At 51.0% G+C, this 25,216-nt stretch overlaps 1 pseudogene across 1 annotated transcript; it reads left to right on the top strand.

The window, feature by feature from the left end:
- Nucleotides 1–18,195: 18,195 nt before the first annotated feature.
- On the top strand, nt 18,196–21,535 carry LOC308566294 (phosphofurin acidic cluster sorting protein 2 pseudogene; annotated as a pseudogene). Its single transcript has 2 exons — nt 18,196–19,534; nt 19,627–21,535. The product of its transcript is annotated as a phosphofurin acidic cluster sorting protein 2 pseudogene (transcript).
- Nucleotides 21,536–25,216: the final 3,681 nt, after the last annotated feature.

The raw sequence follows: 25,216 nt of genomic DNA on the forward strand, positions 1-25,216 counted from the left end.
ACAGAGAAAACATGACCCTTGCACACAAGTCCCCACAGGGCACAACTAAGACCACCCTGGAGGGACCACCTCTGGCAGCAGCGAGGGGGACTCAGCAGAGCCCTCGTTCAGTGCAGTTGACCATCAACTCTGTTCCTGACCACTCCAACAGCAGCTCCCCGACACCCGGTGCTGAGCAGCCCCACATCCCCACATGCACACCAAGTGGGCTTCCTATTGCGGCTCTACGGGGGGCAGACCCCATACAGCCCTGGCCTCTCCTGCATTTCCCCTCTCCCAGTTAAACCTTCATGGTCTTTTGTGGAGCCCAGGAAGGCAGTGGAGAGGCACAGCACAGGTAGACTACAACATGCCTATGTGCACATGCCCAGGAGGGGGCAAGCACAGATGACAGGAGCGCTGATTGAACACAGCCTTGCAAAGGTCCATGGTGTTCTGATGACAATGCAGAGAGACAGACAGGAGAAGCCTGCCCAGGTGGGGGGAGGGCAGAGTGTCCAGGATGACCCCTGGCTGTTGGACTGGGCACCGGGGCAGCTGCCAAAACAGGAAAAGGAGAGGTCAGACTGGGGGTCAACTCCTCAGCACCACCACGACCCTGAGCTCTGGGCCCTGCACTCCAGGAATGCAAACCCTCTGCATCCCCAACACTTCACTCCAAGACACCTTCTTAAGGAGAGTGGTAGAGTGCGTGGCCGCCACGCTGCACACCGGCCACTTTCTGTGCCAGGGTGTCACTCCTGAGGTCCCGGCCAGTAGGTCTCCCCAGGGAGAGCTCCTTCCCGCAGCCCACCCCGCAGCCCCTGCAGCCTGCTGTCTATTCTAGAACCAGGCCCTGAGGCAAGAGCATGTCCCTCCCCCTCAGCCTGAAGCTTCATCAGCAGAACAACAGAATGGGGAAGAAACCAGAAGAGCCAGGAGCCCATGGGAGAAATGGGGAAGTTGGGAGTCTGAGTGGAGGGGCTGGCCACAATGCTGGCCTGCCGATAAGCTTGGTCCAGCTGTTACCACCGGGTGAAGGGGCTTCCCCAAGTTGGGGGGCAGTGTCTTCTGCTATGACAAAATTAACAGCAGGACTCAGAGTAGTGGTTCTATGCAAGTAGATGTCTCTAAGTTACCAAGCACAGTGCACACGGGGAAAGGGCCCTGGCACCAACCAGGGCAGGCAGGAAGGCCAAGACCCCAGGACAGGGATGAAGAAGGCCCGGGGGTGAAGGAATACAAACATGGTCCCAGGTCCCTGTGTCCTCCGGACCTGAGGCCGCTCAGACCTCACAGTGTGGTGGGGTGCAAAAGGAAATACGGGTACCCAGTGGAAGGAGGAGACACCCAGGTCAACTTCGCGTGCACATCACTAGGCAGGAGCAAGGACGCCCGCTGGCAGACACCCGGGTGAGCGCCAGGGACAGCCCGGGAGACGTGGGCTTGAGGCACCCTCTGCGTCCAGGAGTTACTCGCAGGGGCCGCGTGTGCCTGCCCAAGGAGGGGCACAGACGCCGGGGCCGCGCCTGAGGTCCCCGCGGAGCCCTGGGCGGCTGGTGAGGGTGCAGTTCCAGATGGCGACACCGGGTGGGCGGCCCAGGGTGGGGGTCCCGGCGCGAGGGCCCAGGTGGGGCCGGGCGGCCGGCAGGTGGGCGGAAAGAAAGCAGCCAGTGGGCGCGACATACCTGGGCACGCAGCTGGGGCTGGAGCCGTCCACGTCCCAGGTAGCGAACAGGTTCACGGGCACCGGCGTGTTGAGCGCGGAGGGCGCGCGGGCCAGGACCAGGCAGCGCAGGTCGGACTCCCGCTCCTCGGTGGCCTGGGGCAGCGGCCGGGCCACGGACACGCGGCGGCGGTGGAGGCCGTGGTGGAGGCGGCAGGCGGCAGGCGGCAGGCGGGCGGCGGGCAGCGGGCAGGCCAGGAACGCGGAAGGCGGTGGCGCGAACAGCCGGAGGATGCGAGGCTGGCAAGGCCCAGAGAGCGGCGGATTGGTCTACTGGCGGCGAGGAAGCTGCGGCCGGCCCGCCCCGCGCTCCCCCACGCTCAGACTAGGCAGCCGCCGTCTCAGCGGATTGGCTGGGCGGGCACGCGCTCACTACCTGAGGCCCAATCACGGCCCGCGGAGCGCCCGACAGGTGAGGTCACGCAACCCCTCTCAGCAGGCGCCAGGCCAGGCAGCCCCGCCCGCGGCCCCGAGAGACCGCGCACGCCCGCGCCTGCGCACAGGCCCCGCCCCTCGTGCCCCGCCTGGACTGTTGGGAGCGGACTCGAGGGGGTACATAGGCCGCCTGTGCGCTGCGCCCGCCCTGCGCGCTTCCCGGCCCTCCTGTTGCGCAGCCCCGAGGAGCACTGGTCCCCAGGCACCATCCCGGCTTCTGCACGGGGGACAGAGAGTCTCCCCGTCCCCCGCGCCCTCCCTGGGTCCCCTGGCGCCCTCCTGTCCCTGTCATCCCGTGTCATCTCCCCATCCCCCTGGGTCCCCGCACCCCGCCTGTTCCCCGCAGGGCCTCGAGGGCGCCCCAAGATGGGGTACAATACAGGGACCGGGGTCGGGAGGTGCACAGCCTGCTCCCACCTCTGCCACCCATGGGGTTTCCAATTGCCCGGGCCCTGGGGCGCCCCCCAAGCTCAGGGTGTGGACTTGAGCCTCTGTAAATCCCCCCTGGGGTGTCTTTCTGCCCGACACTCCTTAATGTCCAGCAATGCCCTGTCTGCGTTTTTACACAGGACAATGGAGCACAAATGCCTGGGCGCAGGGTGGGCTCCTGACCCCTGCCTCCCAGTGACCTTGGGGACCCAGGCTAGTGGGAAGGGGGCGATGGGCAGAGCTGCCCACTGAGCCCACAGGATAGGGAAGGCGGGAATCCCCCCTCCCTGTACATCCCGGAGGGGTCAGGTGTTAGCAAAACTGCCCAGCCACTAGGGGCGCCTCCCCCGCCTCCCAACCCCGCTCAGCGTCCCCTCCCCCAGCCCCCCTCCCGCTTCCAGCCCCGACTCACAAGCCCCCGCCTGATAGCGGGGAATCCGGGCAGGACCTGCAGGATCCCGGTCTCCTGCCCCCTTCCCCAAACCCCGCCTGTGCGTCCAGACCCCGCCGGGCCACTCACCCCTCTCTAGAGCGGGGACCAGGAGCCCCTGGGCGGCAGCAGCGGGCCGCACCCTGGGGACTGTGGGTCTGGAAATTCCTCCCACGGGGCGGAGCGGACGGGGAGCTGCACAGTCCCTCGCCCAGCAGGCGGCGCCCCAGTGCGACCCCCAAGTGCTGAGCTCCGGGACGGGCGCCCGGGACAGGAAGGGAGGGAGACCCAGGGGAGCAGAGCGGAGGTGGTTGTGTGAGGTTTGCTTGTAAGAAACTTACAAATGTTAACCTAGGTGTTTGTCAAGTGACAGGGACAGAAAGATAGTATAATCGGTGGACCTCACCTGGGAGTGAGCTTGCTCCCCAGGGCACGTGGGGCAACGTCTGGACAAAATGTCTTTTTGATTGTCATGATGCGGGAGGGGTTGCTGCTGGCATCCAGTGGGCAGAGGTCAGGGATGCTGCTAAGATCCTACAATGTACAGCAGACCCCACAATGAAGAACTATCTGGCCCAGAACGTCCATGGGCTGAGGCAGGAAAGTGGTCTCAGTGGAGACACAGGAAGGGCCAGTTCAGGTGCTTCCTCTCCCTCAGCTCCCCCTGGCTGGGCGGCTGCAGAGCTGGGCTGAGATCCTGGCTACACGATTGACAGGCTGGCCTCTCTGAGTCTCAGTTTCCTCATCTGTGAAGTGCGGTAGCCATACAAATTCATGGATTTAAAAAAGCAAGGCTTCATTAATGACAGAAGGAATGAGTGAAAGTATTGGGAACCAAGCTTAGCACCTATTTGGTATTAAATATAAAAATAAGTAAAGCTTTGAGTAAAAGGAAGTTTAGAGAGTGTCTGCGACTTGCTGAAGGTCACCCAGGACAGAAGGGCACTTGGAACGGGCTTGGTAACTCCTGCCTGGTGCTTCCTGCACCACCGGCCCCTCTCCCTGATAGTATTTAATGCTGAGGGGCTGCCTTCCACCCCTAGCCCCAAGGAAGCTGTTCTGGGTACCGGGAGGCCCACCCTGGCCTGCAGAGGCCTGGAAACATGTTTTAGGCTGTTCGGCTGACTGGAGAGAGACAGGGTTGAGGGGAGGGAGGTGACTGGGAAGGGCCTGACATGCACCTTCCATAATCTCACATGCCCTGACCATTGATCTTTTCACACCGGCTCCCAGGGACCTTGAGAAGGGGTTGGCAGGTCACACCGGTACCTGCTCATGGCACTGGGAGGAACCACTTGATTGAGGCACCAGGAGTAAATCAGTGGCCTCCAGGTGCAGTGTGCTGAGCTGTAGGTTCTCTCCCTGGGCCAGAGGAAAATCAGAAAGCTAGGTGTGTCCCCCCGGACCCTGCCAGTGGTGTCCTGGGAAATGATTAACAACTGGCTCTCCTGTTGTCCCCAGACTGCCGCCCCCCCCCCCCCGCCACACGACTGTATAGGTTTATTGTAAATTTTACTGATATAAAGGATTCAAAGCACATAATTTACAAATAATGGTAAAATATACAATGCTCTTTACTCTAAATCCCATATAGCCAATTGGTGCTCACAAAAACACTTTTACTAATTATTTGCCTAACTTTATATCCATAGCCACCTTAAGGATGCAAATCCCGACATGAATGGGGATTGACATTATTTTGTCAGTGCCATGAGCCACTTCTCTGCAGAATCTGAATCATTTTCAAATACTGGAAGAATATTTACTCAGTCTGTTGTGCTGTTTGTTCACGATGCCCTAGACACAATACATTTTCACATTTAACGTGTATCACTACTGTTTTCTCCAGTAGTTTCTGAAGTCTAGACAGGAAAACAGTAGATTGAGCTGATTTGTAGCATTTGCTGATCTCAGGTGGCCAATGTGACATGGGGTTGGGAAGAACTAACAGAAACAATGGACGTAAATAACCTTAAAAGAATAGGTAATAGTAAAAGTTAGTGAAATAATGAGGAAGTGATGACTTCTGGGTATTTATTAACTTTGATGAGTATCATTTAATTATAAGCTTATATAATTTAATTTTAAATGACTGTGTCTAACAATCAGCTCACAACATTTCTAAAAATTTAAGAGTTGGGTCTTGTGAATTGGTGCAAGTCAGCTAGAGTGTCTGGTGGAGGGGAGGACCCCTTTTCCTGGCCTCCCTGCCCAGTTCCCCTCAGCAGCTCCTGACCTCTACAGCCCCACCCCCTCTTTCACAGACTTTCTTCTTTCTCCTAGATGCCAAGAGCAGAAATTCCCCGAGGTCAAACCTGAAGTTCCTCTTTGATAAGCTTAGCCATGCAAGCTCCAGTGCGGTAAGGACCTAGAGGTCTGGGGGTGGCAGGTAGAGCCTCCTGCATCCCACATCCCAAACTCCTCAGAAAGCCAGCCCTCCTTCTGGGGACACATCGCAGCTGGGGAAGGAAAGCTCTGCTTAGATCTGGGGTAATACTGTTGGTCCCGCATGGCGAAGGCATCAGCCTGGGGGTCTCCAGCCACCTCCGTCCCACATCCTATGTTAGAGCCACATCCTTGGACACACAGATGTGAGTTGTGAACAGTTTGCTACTGGGCCTCTGGTCCCTTCCTGAGCTCACCAGAGAGTTGAGAGCTGAGTGCACAGAAGTTACAATGAGTAGGGTTTGTTTTGTCTAGTTTTATAAAACCCTTGTATGGATTTTTCTTGAAATAGGTTCACTAATATGGAAGAAGAGTCATTCGCCTGTCAAAGGTGAGTCAAATGTTTGTTCTCCTGTGGCCTCATGGCCTGCTAACCTGACATCCTGACAGCAGGGGAGGGTCAGTGGCCTCTTCTGAAGCCTCTGTGTTGGGGCCCAGGATGGGGAAGGAAGCAGATGGCCTCAGGTGTGGATGGGAAGGTTGTTTGGTAATTTGGCCCAGACTCACTGAGTTGGTTTCTCTGCCCCAGAGCAGCTGGGTTGAGGGGCCGTAATGTAGAGCTTGCTTTCCTCCCCTGGAGGGAGTGTCCTCAGTTTGAGCCCTTGCCTTTCTGCTCTCGGCCACCTTTCCCTCCTTATGTCTTGGGCCAGGGCTCTGGGATGAGCTGTGCCCTCGCAGAGATGCCTCAGCGCCCTAAACATTGTGAGAGCAACCTGAGGGAGGACCTCTGCTCCCAGCCACAGGGGAGGAACATGTCATTTGCAACTGATGAGGGACTGGGCCCAGCTCCCCTCAAGGCCTGAGCTTGTGCTGGTGAAGTTAGTAGAGACCCTTCTGAATTCCCACCCTGCAAAGGGACTCCAGGGGTGAGAGTGGCAGTTGGAACCAAGGAGAGGGGCAGAGCTGAGCCCATTTTATATAAACTGGATCTATGGAAACCAGGAGAAGATGGGGATGCTGACACTCGCCTCCAGCTCCCATCCTGTACTCCAGATGCCTCTGTTCACCAGACTCGTGTGCATGCCCAACTCCTCAGGCAGTCTGATGTCGGGCATCCTGTGTGGGGCACCCTCCTGTCCTGAGATATTCAGGGCGATGGCCATGGGCACCTGCGTTCTCCCTTCCTTCCTTCCCCCAGCATTTGATTATCCTCCCTTTTTGTCTTCTCCAGGGAAAGCCTTGATTCTGTCTTGGAGAAGGCTCTTGTCCTAGCAGTTTTGGGGTGCCGTTCACTGCTCTGATCATTGCAGGCCTGTTGCTCCACTGGCCACCTGCCCACCAGACCAGCTATCTCTCCCAGTGTCCCAACCTGGCCACAGCCCTGCCTGCTCCTTCGCCAGGACACCCTGTGAGCACCTCCCATCTCTGGACAAGGCCTCATTCCTCCAGCCCCCTGACCCTCACCCCCGATGTGCTATGTCTGGGTCATTTGTTACCTTCGTTTTGTCTGCAGAGGCAAGCTTTGGGCAAGGGGGCATCTGGGTATTGGGTCCTCAGAGGCCTGAGAGGCAGAGAGTGCGCTGTGGTGGGGAGCCCACAGGGGACTGCACCTGGGGTGGGGCCGCGCTGGGTCCTGGACCCGCCGGGCATTTCGTGCTGGTGGAGGGAGCACTTTTCCAGCGGCCGACTCTGTAGCTCCTTGAAGATGTCCTGGTAGAAATCGGCTCTGTGGCCCCCATATCTCTGGAACTCCCAACATATGTTTGCTTCTGTGCTAGAAACTTCTTCCCCATCTGCTGACAGCAGGCCCAGGGCCGCCTCCATCCCGGCTGCCTGTGTGTGGCCAGCAGAAGCTGCGACAGAGCTGGGTGTGTCTGGGAGCCGGTGCCACTCTCTTTCTCATGGTCTCATTTACCACAGGCTACTGGTTGCAGTGGGAGAAGCCCTGGTGAGTCTCTCCCCTTGGAGCAGATGTTTCTCCCAGGAAGGGGTGGGCAGCCAGGAGAGAGAAGGATCGGGAGAGAGCGAGCCCGTGAGCGCCTGGGCCTTGGCTGAGGAGACCCTGAGACCAAGGGCCAGGCCGGGATCCAGGTCTCTGCTGGTGGTGGAGGTTCCCGGGGAGTTACTTCAACCCACCTCTTAGGGGAGAGCCAGAGAGGTGAAGTGGGGTGGATCCGTCAGGTGCAGCCCGAGGTGTGGGTGTGGAGCTCAGGTGAGGGGGAGGAGCGGCCTCCTCCTGCATGTCATGTTCCTGGCGTCTGTGGGGAGCTCAGTGCTGCCTGGAGGCTGTGCCCTTCAGCTCTGTTGGGGCTCGATCCCCCAGTCCTCCTCTTCCACTTTCCCGCCGTGGGTCCACAGGCACTTGCCATTCCTGCAATTTGGGCCCCAGCCAGGTGCAGTTGAGACACCACCTGCCATAGGCCCCCTCAGCCAGAGCCGCCTTCCCTGGGGTGAGCCAGTGTGCTGTCCTCCGAGCAGACCCCCTCGCTGTCACCTCCCATCTGAGTCTGCAGGTGGTTTCTGCTGACGGGCCCTGCAGGGTTAAGGCCTGGCGTCCTCCAGGTAAAACAGAGTCTGAGGAGCAGACCCTTGGAGGTGCTACAGTTTCAAGTGCATATGGGCCTCCCTAACGCGGGGCTGCGAGGGTGACGCTGACTGGGCTCCGGCTTTATTGAGCAGGTGACAAGGATTTCCAACCAGATGCTCTATTTGCATTGCATCTGGGCTTTGTCCCAAGTCAGGGCATATAGACGTTATACCTGTCCTTGACCGAGGTCACACTTTCCCCATTGCTTCTGCAGAACCTCGGTCCTTCATCCCCACTCACGCGGACCCTGTGGCATCCTGTTTGCCAGCTGGCGGCGCCCTCCCTTCACACTGTTTGGGGAGTGTGTTTACTTCAGTTACTAGTCCAGTAGGATCCATTCTATTGAGAAGCCCAACCAGTGGTTGAGTCATTGGAAACCCTGACACATTGGGAGCTGGTGCCTTTCCTCCACACGTGGGGGCCGCTCTGTTCCGGATCCAGAATGAGAGCAGCGGCCTGTGCCCACGCGCACACACCCACACTCCAGGTGTCATGACCTTGGGGGGGTTGGAAACAAGGCAGCCCGGCCGGGCGTGGCTGGCGGCCCCGGGACTGTCTGTAGAGCTGTTATCAGATGAGGGGACCCAGGGGAGTTGATCCCAGGAAGTGAGGTCACTTCCCAATAGAACTTGGAACCCCGGTTACCAGGCACCCAATTTCTAGCAACAGCCCAACAACCACCTCGCTTGGCGAGAGACATTTGAGAGTGCGAGATGTTCCCTTGCTGTCTTCCAGTGATCGGGCTCCTGCTTCAGGGGACCCCCAGAGGGAGTTCTTCTAGTGTCTGCCGACATTGGTTCAACCTCACCCCCGACGTCGCTGGCCATTTTCAAGAAGATCGCCTGAGGTAACACAGGGCAGCCAGGGCGAGACCAATCCAGGCCAGGCCGCCTCTGTGAGCCATCCCTGTGCGACCCACACACCCGCTGGCGCAGGAACAGGTTTCTGGGCACTGGATGACCTAGAGGTCCTGTCACAATCACACCCCAGGGCAGGACAGGCGGGTGGGGAGGGGCTTCCCAAGGGGCCTCAGGTCTGTGCCAGTGGGATCCTTGGGCCCTCAGGCTGTTAGACCTTTGCCTTTCCAGTGGAGGTCTGAGCAGATCACAGTGTATGTGTCTGGAGTGGAGGGTCACAGGGGTCTGGAACCAGCAAAAGCAGGGCTCTGAGGCTTTCTGCCTGGTGACTGGGGACTGTCTTTACAGAGCTCCCCATAGGACAACCGACAGGAGCTGACAGATGGCGACCTCAACTCCATCCCCCTGCAGGAGGCACAGGTGCCTCACACACCCACAGGAGTGCAGCACAGGGTCAGGGTGAGTGTAGGTGCCGAGTTCACCCAAACTCCAGGACCCCATGCAGGCAAAGGGGCCCCCGGTTCCAGAAGCCACCCTGCTACTCCCCTGAGATCTCTCCTAGAGTCCAATTTCCAGAGGAAACTAGGACCCTGTCCCTGCCCCCCCCCCACTCATTCCCATGGTCCAGCCTCCTTCAGACCAAATGTAAAGTTGCTCTCCCCAAATTTTTAGGAATATTAAAAGGGAGACTTTTGTAATATTTAACTTAATAGCAATGAGGGGATTTGCGGTCTCTGCAGAGCAGTGCCTATGCTTTGAGGGCTTGGGAAAAAGGAAAACTACTGTGAAATTTCTAAGATACGTTATCGTAGATGCAAAATGACAATAGACAGGCTCAGTTAAAGTAAACATTGGCCTTTGTTGGGGAAGAAGCCAGTATAGGCGATGACTACCCAGCATAAACTGCTTTTAGTTAAAAAGTTATAATTTCAGCTATAGCTGGTTTCTCTCTGTGGCTCGAACATCGGTGGACTGAAGGGTCCCGGGTTCCATTCCAGCCAAGGGCATGTGCCTCCATTTCTGGATCCATCCCAGGCTCCAGTAGGGGCATGTGCGGATGGCAATCAGTGGATGTGTGTCTCTCTCTCCCCTTCCACTCTCTGAAATCAATAACAATATGTTTAAAAACAGAACAAAACAAAAATCACCTTTACATACCAGGAACAAAAGCCACTGGATGGAACCAGTAACACTGTTTAGGAAGAGAAAATGTCTAACACTAGACAAGGGCAAGGAGGGTCTGAGGGCAATAAGCAACCCAGACAACTGAAAACCCTTTCCATGTAGTATCATAATTTTTATTAAGCTAATTATGTTTTCCTTGTTCACCCACTGTCACGTGTACCTTATCATATGTTCAGCCAGATGAATTAAGACACTACTATTTCATTTTCATAACCGATCATCAGAATATCATTGTCTAGTAGGTGGGAGAAATCAGCAGGTTCCCAAGTTAAAATCTAATAAGGGAGACAGATATTGCTTCCATCAGGAAACTAGAAGGAGATAATAATAATATAAAAATCATTTTATGTACATTTAACCAATACAATTCGGTGCTACAGGAACAAGGTTTGGGCAGCAGTAATTTGTGAGCACACAGCCCTCGTCGGGAGAGCTGTCTGCCTCCCTGGTCTGGGGCTTCTCGACCTTGAAAAGTCTTTGATCATGTAGATGGGGGCGAGTGTCAGAGACGGGGGCCCGTGTCCATTGTGGTTAGGCCCCTGATAAGGTGCAGTCCCTTTGAACACTGTTGGAGAGAGTCTTCAATTACTGTCTCTCAATGGACAAAAACCTCCTGGGAGGACTGGGAAATGACTGCTACTAATTTATCTGTCCCTACAACCTAGTTAGTGAGTCATTGATGACAATGTAGAATGTCTGCTTTTAGTTTTCCTTATATTTGGAAAACAAAAAGGTTTTAAAATCAGCAATATTTAAAACAGAGTCATAAGAACAATACTAATCGTCAGTTGATTTAGTCCCATCACCAGTTTTTTTTGTTTATCCTGATTATTTGCCAGTATTGTCAGGAATTCAGTTATTCCTTAGAGTTCTATAAATCTTCACTCAGTTCAGAGATCTGACCTGCTTATAATCCTGTAATTTAGAGTAAGCCAGGGCCCTTTTCATGGATTTCTCTAGAGATGTAACATATTTCTCAGTGCATGAGGGTAACACAGTGACTGTCTATGAATGACAAAGCGGCATGGTTAGAGATTTGACTATAATGCAATAGATAAAATCTTTTGTCTTTTGTAAGAGATAACTTTTCAAGAGAATACATTTTGGTAAATAATAATTACTGTGACATAACATAGAGAATAATATGAAGTCCATATGTGTCTGTGTGTATGTATTGAGATTCAATACACAATTTTAATATATAAAGAACAAATAATATGTAATATTCTAAACATTGTTTATGGCTTATTGGAAGTGTGTTTTGAGCACTGGAAATAATTCATAAACTCCCAATGTGTGGACCACAAATATCGGGAGTCCAACTGCGGGATGTCCCCACAGGGAACCATCACTCTTGGCTTGCCTGGTGTCTCTGACAGGTCACCTGTTACCCTAAGAGTTTCCTGTTTGAACTTGGTTTTGAATCTTTGTACGTTCCTTCCTAGAGCAGGTGGAACTCTTTAGAACATTTATTTTAATAAAAATATAAGTACACAAACAGAACAGTTCTTATTTTTGTTTGGCAAAAGTTCCCATGTAATTTCAAGCATGTTCAATATGCTTAATTTAGTTAAAAAATGTTCCTTTTATAAGGAGGGAGAATAAATCCTTGAGGTATCCAGGGCCCTTTGGAATAACTTAGTCATCTCTTAGTGAAAAAGTCTCTTAAAATTTAAAGTTGGGGAAGGTTGTCAAATATACTTAACTAAAAGTTTATATCATAATTTTTTGCCCATTTTGGTAAAACAAACACATTTTATGGTAATAACTCTAAAATACATTAATCAAACTTCAAAACAGTTTTAATATTAAATATTTTGTCCAGACTATAGAATTCTGCTTATTTATGTAACTATTTTCTCTTTTTGAGTTAATAAAAGATTATATCCTAGTAATGCTAGACAGAGGCTGGCAATTCACCACACATCATGAACAGATGAACACATATCACCTAAAGACCATGCACAGAATTGGAATTACTACTTCTTACAGAGAAAAGGCAAGAATTTTTCTTTTTAATCCTTGCCTAAGGATATTTTTCCATTGCTTTTCAGTGAGAGTGGGAGAAATAGGAGAGAGAGAGAGAGAGAGAAACATCAATGTGAGAGAGATAAACCAATTGCTTGCCTCCAGCAGACACCCCAACCCAGGCCGAGCCTGCAGCCATGGTACATGCCCATGGCCGGAATTGAACCCAGAACCCTTCAGTCCCCAGACTCATGCTCTACCCACTGAGTCAAAGAGGCTAGGGCAGAATATATAGTTTTATAAATTCAAAACTTTCACAAAATTTTGTAGCCGTTAACAACCTTTTACACACTTTTCTACAACTTTCACCAACCTTCTCACCCATTCAGAAATAACTGTCCTTGGAACAACTCACTGCCTTCCATTTCCCAGATAAAAGACCCTTCACACCTAATGCTTTCTATTATAACACCTACTTGAATTTTATCTTACAAGCCTTAATTTCAAATGTTAACCAAAAAAGTAAACAACCAGCATTGCTTAGACTAATATTTATGAACATATTTTAAACACTCTCAGTGTCACAAAACACACCTTCAACAAAGCACAAGATATTATATCAAGAGCTCCAAATCCATTTTACAGGCTTTCTGTAATAAAAAACCCAAAGCAAGCACTTAAGACTTGCCTATAAATCAGTGTTTCTGTATTTCATGTTATTTCAAAGTATCTAGATATTCAATAATTTTAAATAAAATTCACTAATTTGGAATAGTTGACATGAGTTAAGGTGATTTGCCTAGGTGGATGAGGGTGTGTTGTGATTTTTTTTCTATTTTGATAAGATTTACCTTGCAGAGATTTGTATTTTAAAAATTGGCCTAGCACTGGCTGGTGTGGCTTTGTGGTTAGAGCATCAGCTGGTGTACTGAAGGGTCCTGGGTTCAATTTCTGGTCAAGGGCCCCTACCTGGGTTGCAGGTTCTCTCCGTGCCCCAGTCAGGGTGAGCAGCGGAGACAACAGGTAGGCTACCAGGCCACTTGTCTCTCTCACATTGATGTTTTTCTCTCTCTGTCTTCTCTCCCTCCTTCCCCCCTCTCTTCCACTCTTTCCAAAAGGCAATGGAAAAAATATCCTGGGGTGAGGATTACCAAAAAAATAAAAAATAAAAAAGCCCAGACTACATTCTTGGTGAAGTCGGGTACTTGCATTTCAAAGATCCTGGGACTTTGGTATCACAATGTCAATTATCTATAAGCCACTTGAGATGCCCTGGGCTGGTGGTGGAAAGAGAGTTGGGCTAGGTAGAAGGAGTTGGTGGGCTTTGAATTGTTTCTAGAGCCACATCTCTGGCCCTGTGAAGACTTCAGTTATAAGAGAAGGAGAGTCATTTTCAATAGCTCAGGCACTGGGTTGCCATCCAAATGTTGGCAAGGGAATGACAAACCCATTCACAAACCCATGGTAAAACAGGACCTAGCTGCAAGACAGTATTAAAATGAGTGGTGCCATTAACTGACCAAACCTATTGCCTGCTTTGTATTAAGACCAGGTCACGTTACAAAAAAAGAGTAGCCTTCTTCTTGAGGGGCTCAGGGTCATATTTCACCCGGATGGCAAGTATGTACCCCAAAAGGGGAGTCTCAAGGCACTGTGGCCTGGCTTCCCATCTACAGAGAGATCTATGGAGCAATCAGAGAGTTAGAGGTATCTCTGCAAGTCTCTGGGCTCTTTGGGCCATTCTGAGTAGGGCGGGTGTCCTGTTAAGCTGTTTCTCAGGCTCTCATGGAAGATAACAAAGAAACGATGGTTAGCAAACCTTCAGTCAGTCTCCAGATGTGTTTCCTCTTTGGAGGTTCCTTTGAAATCATGATTTCCCCCCTTTGGTCCAGTATCTGGTTCATTTAGTTCTAAAGACATATTACCCTTCTGGTAAAAGCATAGGTGGGCATCACTGATTTCATTTAAAACACACACACACACACACACACACACACACACCCCAAAACACCCATCCCACCCTGTCAGGTGAATGCGGCCAGATTTGATGAGCAAAGATAGATATGTATCCCATAGCATTCCCTAGTTGGAAGGAAACAGGTTGTGATTTAAAAACAGACATTGGTTAAATATTCCTGATATGTGTACAGAAGCTTTACTCCAAAGGGAAGGCAATTAGTTGGGTGTGGGTAAGAGCGAATAAAGTAGCCCCAGTATCTACAGGGGCCTCAGTGGCTTCCCGTTTATGATAATTCCAACTTCTCCCAAACTGACCTGAGAAGAACCACCCTTGGAGAAGCTCTGAGCCTGCTTTTGTTTTTTTCTAAGTCCTATTTCAGCCTCCAATAGTCCTTAAACTGGACAGACGTCTCCATGAAAGTTGTCTTGCAAACCTTATTGAGTAATCCTGTGCTTTTGCTCCCAGAAAGCAGTAGGTATATTAATTGGAGTACATCAGAAGAGTCAGGGTTAAATGTCCTAACAGCTAAATTTCTTTGCGAACCTCTCCGATTCATGGAGAACATTGGGAACAATTGCTGGTTCCCCTCTGGCTGAGACCAGCTTTTCTCCAAAGGGAGCTGTTAGAATTCCCCTCCTCATTTTCCCTTCAGGCAGTAGGGAGTGTAGGGAGGAGACCCCAGGGGAGGGAAGGAAGGGGAAGGGCAAGTAGGGAGAGGAAGCCCAGAGAACAGAGGGTCCAGGGAGGAATGTGGAAGGGGGGGGGTGGGCTGTTGGCAGATATTAGCTTCAGGAGAGTTCAGAGATAGTCCCTAAAGTTTATAATTACCATCCTTTTTAAAAGAATGTATTTGTGCTTCTCCTTGGAAGCTTCTAACTTCCAATGGAAGGCATGCTTTGCATTCATTCATCTATTTTCTTTCTTTTTTCTTTTTCTTATTTCAAGCACTCATTTATTACACTAGTATTTACTGTGTATAATCAAGGGACAAGGAAGTCACTAAACAAACACAGGTAAAGAGAGTCATAGGGACCATATGCAGTAGAGGGTAAAACAATGAAATAGATTATTTTTATTTTTATTTACTTTTTTTTGTTTAAAATATCACAGATGTCCCTTTTTCTCTCCAATGACCCATTCCACCCCATCCCGTCCCCCTCCCCAGCCCCTCTCCCCACCATCGTCCGTGTCCTTGGGTTGTGCATATATGCATATAAATTCTCTGGTTACTATCCCCCTTTCCACCCACCAGTCCCCCTCCATCCCTCTGACATTCTTCAGTCTGATGTATGCTTCCATGTCATTGAGTCTATTCTGTTAATCAGTTTATTAAGTTTGTAGATTCCAAATAAAAGTGAGATCATATGTTTGTCTTTCTCTGCCTGGCTTATTTCACTTAGCATAATTTTCTCCAGGTTGATCCATACTGTCCCAAAGGGTACGAGATCCTTCTTCTTTGCAGCTGCATAGTATTCCATGGTGTGAATGTCCCACAGCTTTGTATCCACACATCTACTGATGGGCACTTGGGCTGTTTCCAGATCTTAGCTATTGTAAATAATGCTGCTATGAACATAGGGATGCATAGATTCTTTCTGATGAATGTTTCAGGATTCTTAGGATATATCCTAGGAGTGGGATCACTGGGTCAAAAGGCAGATCCATTTTTACTTTTTTGAGGAGGCTCCATACTGTTTTCCATAGTGGCTGCACCAGTCTGCATTCCCACCAGCAGTGTACTAGGGTTCCCCTTTCTCCACACCCTCGCCAGCGCATGCCCTTTGTTGATTTGTTGATGGAGCCATTCTGACAGGTGTGAGATGATAGCTCATTGTGGTTTTAATTTGCATCTCTGATGATTAGTGACATTGAGCATTTTCTCATGTGTCTCTTGGCTATCCATATGTCCTCTTTGGAGAAGTGTCTATTCAGCTCCTTTGCCCATTTCTTAATTGGGCTGTTTGTCTTCCTCTTGCTGAGTAGTATGAGTTATGTGTACACTTTGGAAATTAGCACCTTATCAGATACATCTTTGGCAAATATGTTTTCCAGACCATGGGGTTCCTTTGTATTTTGAGGCACTTTGTGTTTTCTTTTCCTGTGCAGAAGCTCTTTAGTTTGAGGTAGTCCCATATGTTTATTTTTCCTTTTGTTTCTCTTGCCCTAGGAGATGTATCAGTGAAAATTCCACTTCATGGTATATTTGTGACTTTACTGCCTATGTTTTCTTCCAGATATTTATGGTTTCATGACTTATGTTTAAGTCTTTTATCCATTTTGAGTTTATTTTTGTATATGGTGATAGTTGGAGGTCTATCTTAATTTTTTTGCATGTATCTGTCCAATGTTCCCAGCACCACTTATTGAAGAGACTGTCTTCACTCCATTGGATGCTCTTGCCTCCTTTGTCAAATATTAATTGACCATAATGGTGTGGCTCTATTTCTGTAGACTCTGTTCTGTTCCATTTATTTATATGCCTGTTGCTGTACCAATACCAGGTCGTTTTGATTACAATGGCTTTGTAGGACAGTTTGATGTCCAACAAAGCGATCCCTTCCACTCTGTTATTTTTTCTCAAGATGGCTGCAGATATTCAAAGTCTTCTTTAGTTCCATTCACTCATCCAACTTGAAAGCCAACAGTTTTCTAATATTTTCATGAAAAAATTACTATAAGCACCCAAAGACAATTGCATGTTGGCCATTTATAAATGAATATTTTCTAGTTAAACCTTCCCATTTCTGTTTCCTATTAGGAGTATTAATGAGGGCTGGGGTTTGAAAAGTCCCAGCCTTGGATGCACAAATTTTCATTTTAATTTTATTATGGTTTGCTTGTTTGTTTATTTGTTGTAATATGTGCAGAGGCTGAGCAAATTTTCTAGGGATGTTATGTATTCGGTGGAAATGGGCTGCTCATGGGTGGAGCTCCACAAAGATCCCCCCCTTGAGTTCCATTCAACCCTCTTACGTGCCTTGGTTCCTCTCTAGACTGTCTAAAACAACCTGAAGGGCTCGGGTTGTTCCTTGACAAAACCATATGTGCACTCCCCAGGAAAAGCCAGTCAGTTTAATTAGCGTCGAGCTGAAATTTCCCTAAGGGGTGCCTGCACATCATAAGGAATGACCTCTGAGACCTCCACTAACATTCTTAGTCACCTATGAACACCCAATATTTGAGCTGCAAGGAGGATATACCCCGTTATCTTTGGAGCTGAAAGGAGTTCACCTCTCATTTATAGAGTAAGTGTTTTTGGCCCAGATCCTCAGAAAGGATTTCCAATTGAAAAGCCACAGTTAAAAACCAGTCACCCATTTTTCCGACTATCTTGCCTTAGACTAGATTCTGTCAACCATAAACCTTAGTTCCACTTTGAGGATTTAAAATACAGCTCAGATAAAGTCAGACCCTCTACCACAAGCAAGGGAAGGTCCTGGATCCAAGAGAAAAGTCACCCAAGTTCACATAATGGGTGAAGAGCTGGTGGGCTCAGTGGACCCATTGCTGGATCCTTGCAGCAGGTCTGGGTCTGCAGGGTGGTCCTGGGTGAACTTCTGTGGAATCCTGCCAAACTACACCAAGTAAATGTCAATGTAAAAAACATTCAAACCTGTGAAGAATTTTTGTGAGTTTATTTGAGCCAAAGTGTCGACAGTTGCCAGGAAGCAAAATATCAACACCTTGAGATAATGCTCTGGAAAATGGCAGTTTTACACCTTCCTTATTTTATAGTTTATAATCTAAAGGGGCGACATATGAGGGTTACACGAAATTCACTCCTGATGGATTAGGGAGGTGGGAGAAAACAAAGTTGGGAAACCATACCAATGAAATTAGTAGTCTCTGTAGAGCAGTGCCTGTGCTTTGAGAGGTCTGGAAAAAGAAAAATTACTTAGACATTCCAAATATAGGTTCTCATAGATGCAAAAGGACTATAGACAGACTCAGTTAAGGTAAAGATTGTCCTTTGTCAGGGAAGGTGCTGTCATAAGATATGACTACTCATCATCAATTACTTTTAGTTAAAAAGTTATCATTTCAGACCATCCTTTGTGTTTACTTTAGGTCTCTGAGTTTGCAAGGCCACCATGCAGTCCTTCCCTGAGCTAGCCCGTTTAGCAGGTGGCCCCTTTTGTTCACACACTCCTTCGATCACTTCTCTCCCACATCTTGCCACCAATCACTAAGTGTTTGGGGCTTGGGTGTGAGCTACAGTCCCCAACCCTCCTGTCAATTCATGAGCTGCCTCTGATGGAATGTCCCTCCTCTGTCCCACAACAGGAGAAAGCATCATCCCTGAAGGTACAAGAAGCTGCAGCTCCATCACCCCCCACGGGCCTGCCCAGTGCACCCGCCACTCTCCAGAAGCCAGTGCCCTTGAACCAGTTTGATCCCCGGGAGGTGGACTTCTCCAGCTCCACCTGTGTGCCCAGGTTGTGCACCCTGACCTTAAAGAAGCTGGTGGTTTTCGAGGAGCTGGAGAAAGAGCTTATGTCCATCTTGATTGCCTTGAAGATGCAGGGCTCCAAGAGCATCCTGAGGTCCCATGAGATTGTGCTGCCCCCCAGTGGACAAGTGGAGACCGACCTGGAGCTGACCTTCTCTCTGAAATACCCCCATTTCCTCAAGAGAGAAGGCAAGAAGCTACAGATCCTGTTGCAGGAGGGGAGGTGCTTTAGGAGCCGGACCATCCTGGGCTACAGGTATCTGGGCTACAAGACTCTGGCTGAGGGCACCATCCACATGGCCCAGGTGATGCAGTGACCTCCCCAGTGCAGCCAGGTGCTGAGCTTCTCCAGCAGCAATAAGGAGGCCTCCCCCAAGGTGGCTGAGATTTGGATCTCCTCCCTGTCCAGCCAGCCCATCGACCATGAGGACGGCTCCAGGCAGGCAGGCCCCCAGGCCAAGTCTACTGATAGCAACTCTGAGGGGGAGTCTGAGAGCTTCTCCTCTGAGCAGGAAGCCAGCAATGATGCCAGGCAGTGGCAGGACCTGGACAAGGATGTCTTCCATGGGGGGAGCCACAGAAGGAGCAGAGTTTGAAAGGGACAACAACGGCCATGACCAAGGAGCCAACCTTCAAGCAAAAGGTCATGGCATGGCTGCAGAGGGTCAGACCCCCTAAGGAGGTCCTGGAGTCAAAGCAGGAACCTGAGGGGTGTGTCTCTGAGGTGAAGGAGAACCTGGACCTTCTCTATGGCACTCTGGAGAACCCCAGTGACTCAGACATGGAGGATAATGATAGTGCCATCAGCATCCGCAAGCCCAAGGGCAAGCCATATTTCAAAGGCCTGTCACATTCCAGCTGGCAGATGAAGACAGGGCGCATCCACAGTACCTGGAACCAGGAGGAGCCTCAGAGTCTTGCAGATGTGCCAGAGAAGACCTGGGCCCAAGGTGGCAAGCAGTCCAGTGACAGAGTCTCAGAATCAGTGGCCTCCAGCATGTCCACCCCCCAGGTGGCCAAGATCTGGAGCTTCTCTCCGTTCAGCCAACACGTCAAACATGAGGACAGCACCATCCAGGCTAGCCCCCAGGACAAGTCCATGGATCACTACTCTGAGGGGGAGTCTGAGAGCTTGTCCTCTGAGTAAGAGGCCAACAATGATGCCGGGCATGGGCAGGACCTGGAGAAGAACAACTTCCACCTGGAGGAAGCTAAGAATGAGGGGTCATCAATAGAAAGAAAGGTGGCCATGACCAGGCAACAAGATATCAAGTAAAAAGTCCTGGCCAGGTTGGGCAGGGTCAAAGTAGCGGAGAAGGTCCTGGACTCAAGCAGGAACCTGCAGACCACATCCCTGAGGTGGAGGAGGACCTGGACCTTCTGTATGACATGCTGGAAAACCCCAGTGACAGTGGCCTAGACATGGAGGACAGCGACCATGAGAGTGTCCTCAGCACTCGCAAGCCCAAGCTCAGGCCATCCTTTAACAGCCTGACACATTCCAGCTCCCAGATGGAGACGGGGAGCATTCCCAGTGCCCAGAGGCAAAAGGGGCTTCTGCGTCTGTCCCATGTGCCCCAGAAGATGAGAGCCTTGGGTGGTAAGAAGCCCAGCAAGAGAGCCCCCAGCACACCAACCCCTGCGGCTTAGTAGGCACAGCCCAAAGACAGCCCGGAGGCAGGGACCTCCACCAGAGACGTGTTCACCAAAAAGCAGCTTACCGAGGGGCACGTCACTCCTGTCATCCTGCACTCTTGTATTCCCCTCCACCAGGTCCTAGGGAAACAGGCAGGTGGCCAGGACCTGAGCACATCCCTGAATGAGCAGCCAATGATGCGGCCACAGAACACGAGGGCCAACCGCCGGGACCAGGAGTGCTGGTTGATTCCACCGAGCCAGCTGCTGATCCCCAGGAAGACTGTGTACAACCACCTAACCCTCATCTGCATCTCCGACTACCAGCTGCCCAAGAGCGTCATCCTTGTCAACACCCCGGACTAGCAGGGGCAGTGCCTGTGGGACATCCTGCAGCAGGTCACCCTGCCCATGGTGTGCACCTGCTCGCCGCTCATGTCCAGGAGGCCTTCAGCACCAGCGTCTCCTGGATACAGAGATGCAACTGCAATTCCCAGCCCCCAATGCCTTTGAAGATCGTAGTGTGGGGGGTGAAGCACTACTTCAGCTAGGTGCTGAGGCTTTTTGGGGAACAGCTGTCCCACAAGACACCCCACTGGCTGGGCTACATGTGTTTCCTGGTCATCCCTCTAGATTCCCACCCCGTGGCCAGGTACCTGGGCTCCATGGATTAGCTCTACAACAACTTCTTCCAAGACCTGGCCTGGGGGCACCTGTTCAATGAGCTGGAGGGCCTGAGCGCCTTGCAGGACTTGCTGCACATCCTATCGAGAATCACACAGTAATTCGTGGTTGGCAACTGTGCCCTCCAGCTGCCCATTTTGGAGGCCATGCTCACCTCCAGGGGGAAGAGCCCCAACAAAGAGTCCTCACAGGAGTTCATTCCCTTTGAGGGGGTGGTAAATGTTGGAAGAGTGGAAACATCCTTGGCTATGACTCAGGTGGTGGGGGCCCCTCGGGCTCCAGCATGATTTCATCCACCCAGCCCTCCAAGGGAGCCTCATCCACATACCCTCCTCTTGGTAAGTGAGTCAGGGCCTGTTCTCCCCCAGGCAGGGCTTTCCCTCCAAGCTGAAGGGGTTGCAGGTGGATTACTAGATGGAAGCCCAGCTCACAGACATGAAGAGAGACTCTGATAAGTAAGACCTGCCCACCAGCAAAAGCATGCTCAAGTGCACCTTCCAGGCTCTGCAGGTCAGCAGGCTGCGGAGCAGCAGCAAGGCCACAGCCACGCCCACCATTTCCATGACAGTGGTCACCAAGGGGAAGAAGAAAGTGATGTTTTTTCCCAAGAAAACCAAGGACAAGGCCATGCAGTCCAAAAGCCAGAGCATGGAAGGCATCAGCCCCCTGGCCTGCATGGCCAAACACCTGCAGAATGTTCTGTCCCTTCTCAGTGAGGGTGTGGAGTGGGAGGGTGTGAAGTCCTTTTGGCTGGCAGCCCAGTGGTGCTCCCACCTCAAGAACTTTCTCATCTGCATCTTTGGACTCTCCAAGTCTACCTTCTAACCCTGCCCTTGTCCTTGCCCCTCCACCTGCTCTAGCCGGGCACTGGAGGGACCAGCTGCTTTTCTGTTAACATTTCAGTTCACTACAGAGACAGACTCTGGAAGCACAAAGAGAAACAGTCTTCAGTGAGAATCTGCTCATAATCCGGAAATTAACAGGGTGGCCTCCACTAGGAGCCCCCAAGTGCTCTGCTTATTAACCAGACCTCTCTGGTGGGTGGGATATCAAGCAGGCAGTGTTGAGCTAGGGAATCATGGAAGGTGTGTTTTGGACTCAGGACCCTGACACCCCAGTGAAAAGGGTTATTGCCTTTGGGACCTGCCCCTTCTAGAAGCCAGGGCTCTGCTTCCTGGGGGAGCCAGCTCTGGTGTGTGCCCAGACTCAGAACTGAGCGACCAGAGGCCAAGGTCTGGCCTCCCATTGAGGGCATCCTGAGCAGAACGAAGAGGTGGATCAGCCTAGCCCTGGGCCCCAGTGTCCAACCAGCCAAGTAGCCCCAGCAGCACCCACTCATGGTTCCCAATAAACTCCAACCTCACTGGAGAAGGGAAAGGATCTGTACGGTACAGCCTACCCAGGGACGGGAGCTGGACAAACTGGTTGAATACCTGGTGCCCACATTCCTGACCCGGGACCCTACCTTCATCCCCACCTCTCTGTGTTATCACAGAACGTTTGCTACCACCCTACAGGTGTTGGACCAACTATTTACCAGGTGAGCACCCTGCCCCTCCACAGCACAGTGGCCATTCGGTCACCTGCTTGCTGTGAGTCTTCAGGCCACTGCATCTCTCTGAGTGTTTGTTCCTCTGAACACTGAGTAAACCAAGGACCAACCTCACAGGGTTATTGTACACACTGGGTGGTTCTCCCTGGAGGTGCTCTCTGGGGTCCTGGACAGTGGGGAGGTCTGCTGGAGGGGCTGTGGTTGTGCTAATTCCTCATTTTCACTTCCTCATGTCAAAGCTTCTGCCTCATTTGTGATTCTCCTTGGGCCTTGGCATAATCTCTCTTCTCATTTGACAAAGAGATTGGGGATTCCATTAGGGTCCCTGTCCTGGGTGAAGCCAGAACAGAAACCCCAGGAGTGGGCAGTGGGGCTGCAGGCTCACTCAGTTGTCTCTGATGGGGCTGGTTTGAACTCCTTCATTCAGAAAATATATTAGAAGCCAGACCAGCACAAACACATCTCTAGGCACTGACCATAATCCAGTGCACAGAACAAACCCCAACCCTGCACCCCAGAGCTTCCTGCTCACCAGGAGTGATTCAGTCACACTAGCTGCACAGGCAGGTAATGTCCACAGGATCGTCCATGTGATGTCCTTCTGGCCTCCTCTACCAATGGCTGCATCTTTCCATGTTGTCAAGAGGACGGTGAACCTCAGGACCAGCAGAAACAGTGAGTGGGCTTTGAATCAGAGCTGTGATGGCAGGATGGGGACTGTGAATTAAAGGTGCTAGCAAAACCCTGGATGCCACACATCATGGGGTTTCTGCAAGAAGGTTGAGGTCTGAGGAGTTGTCCTATAAAAAAGGAAAGGAGTCAGAGAGAGCTGTGGGTGTTGATTTTGGGGTGTGGGAGAGCATGGGAGAGGTCAATTGGCACAGCCAGCCCCTCAGAAAATCCACCCCATCCCAGCGTAATCCCAATCCTGCCTCCACCCCTATCCAGGGACCCATACAGGGGGTGTGAGGAGCACCCTGCTTGCTTATCTGGTAGAACCCCCATAGTGGCAGCTTGGCTGGTGCTACCCACCCTGTGGGTGTTGAGTGTCAGTTGGAAGAGAAGAACCACACAGGAAAGCTGGTAAATTAAGCAGCATCATAGGTGCAGTAGCCAATGTTTGAGGTGTTAGGAAGGTCCTGGGAAGCCAAGGCTGGCGACAGAGTTAGTTTGTTTGCTCATTCGTCAGATCTTCCTGGAGCACCTACTGTGTGCCAATGAGTGCAATGAACAGAGCCAATGCCAGCTCTCCCTGCTCTCATGGAATTGACATTTGAGTGGAATGGGTAGTGGGATGGGGCAGGGACACTGAGGGAGCATGCCTGGCTCCCCTAAAGAGGGGACAGGTGGTCACCTCATTGGTCAAGGGACCTCAGTCACAAAGGCTTCCTGCCAGCCTCTCCTGGGTGACTAGGTGATCTCTGCCAGGTTTGCCAGATTGAATATGGACAAAGAGTAGTTTTGGTTCCTGGATGGGGAGGAGCAGGAGGCACAGGACCCCAGGATCTCTGAGTGGTGCTCTTAGGGGTGAGGGGAATGGGAAGTATGGAAGGAAAGGCCGGTCTTCAGACTTGGCTGCCTGCCTATCTCTCCCCAGGGTCATCTCCTCCATCCTGGGCATCTGGATTTTCATCAGACCCAAGAATTTCCCTGCCTGATGATGCTCCTGGCTTACCTAGAGCTGCACTTTCCAGGCTCAGACATGGAAAACCAAGCCCAGCTTCTCCATTCACACCTGGAGCAACTTGAGCCCACTGAGGCAGAGACAAGGGATGGGGAGGACTCGGGGTGGGTGGTGTGGGTGAGTGGGGAGTGCATGGGGCTGGATCACACAGAGAAGAGCTTCCAGAAACTGGGGTTAGGCAGGATCCAAGAGTCACTCACATCACTGTCCCATGGCCTGCAGTCTGGAGGACTTCCTGGGATGCGGTCTTGAACTGAGACTTCAGTGATGGAGATGAGAGGTCTCCTTCCTGTGGAAGGCACATAAAAGGCACTCATTGTGATAATCTGTTCTCTTCTTGGGTCTATAGAACCAGCTCCAGAGCAAGATGAAGGAACACCTAAAGAGGAAATGCCAAATTGAGGTCCTTCTCCAGAGACAGAGCAGGCTCCAGGATCAGCTTTCATTGAACTTCACGATGTAGAACCAGCCCAGCCGGGAGTGGCTCAGCGGTTGAGCGTCGACCTAGGATCCAGGCGATCGGGGTTCGATTCCCGGTCAGGGCACATGCCCGGGTGGTGGGCTCAATCAATGACTCTCTCATCATTGATGTTTCTATCTCTGTCTCTCCCTCTCCTTTCCTCTCTCTCTAATCAGTAAAGAAATATATATATATATATATATATAAAGACAGCTTTGTTTTAAAAAAAAAAAAGGAAAAAAAAAGATGTAGAAACACCTGTACTATATGAGCCACTGACCTCACCTTGTGTGAGGCCTGTGGTCCCTGGTCCTGGGCAAGAGCATGTGTCAGCAGCCACGGCAGAAAGGGCTTCCCCTCCCCGCTAATTGTACTTTGTAAAATTTTTGTGTTTATCTTACATACACTTAGAATTTTATTGTATTTTCTCTTATAATATTGAGTAAAACAAAACGTCTTTTAAGTAATATTTAATAAGATACTATAAGAAATAAATTTAAATCAAACAAGATTTAATGCCATGATCTTTCAAACTCTAAATTCCAACATCATTAAGTACATTCACAATTTTCCCAGCCGTCACATCCCATCAGAAGCACTCTTTGGCCCCAGAGCATTTTCATCCAGAGAACCCCAGGCCTGGTCTTCCATCACTGCCCACCTTCCCCGCTAAATCCCTGACAGTCCCTGGTGTTCATGTGTCGCCAGGGACTTACCTATTACAAATTTTCATGGGAGTGGAATCCTAGCATGTATGGCCTTTGGTGCCTGACTATGAAATGGATGAGATGAGAAGACTGGTGGTGATGT

Source organism: Miniopterus schreibersii (genome assembly GCF_964146895.1).
Source record: "Miniopterus schreibersii genome assembly, chromosome: 13".
NCBI lineage: Eukaryota > Metazoa > Chordata > Mammalia > Chiroptera > Miniopteridae > Miniopterus > Miniopterus schreibersii.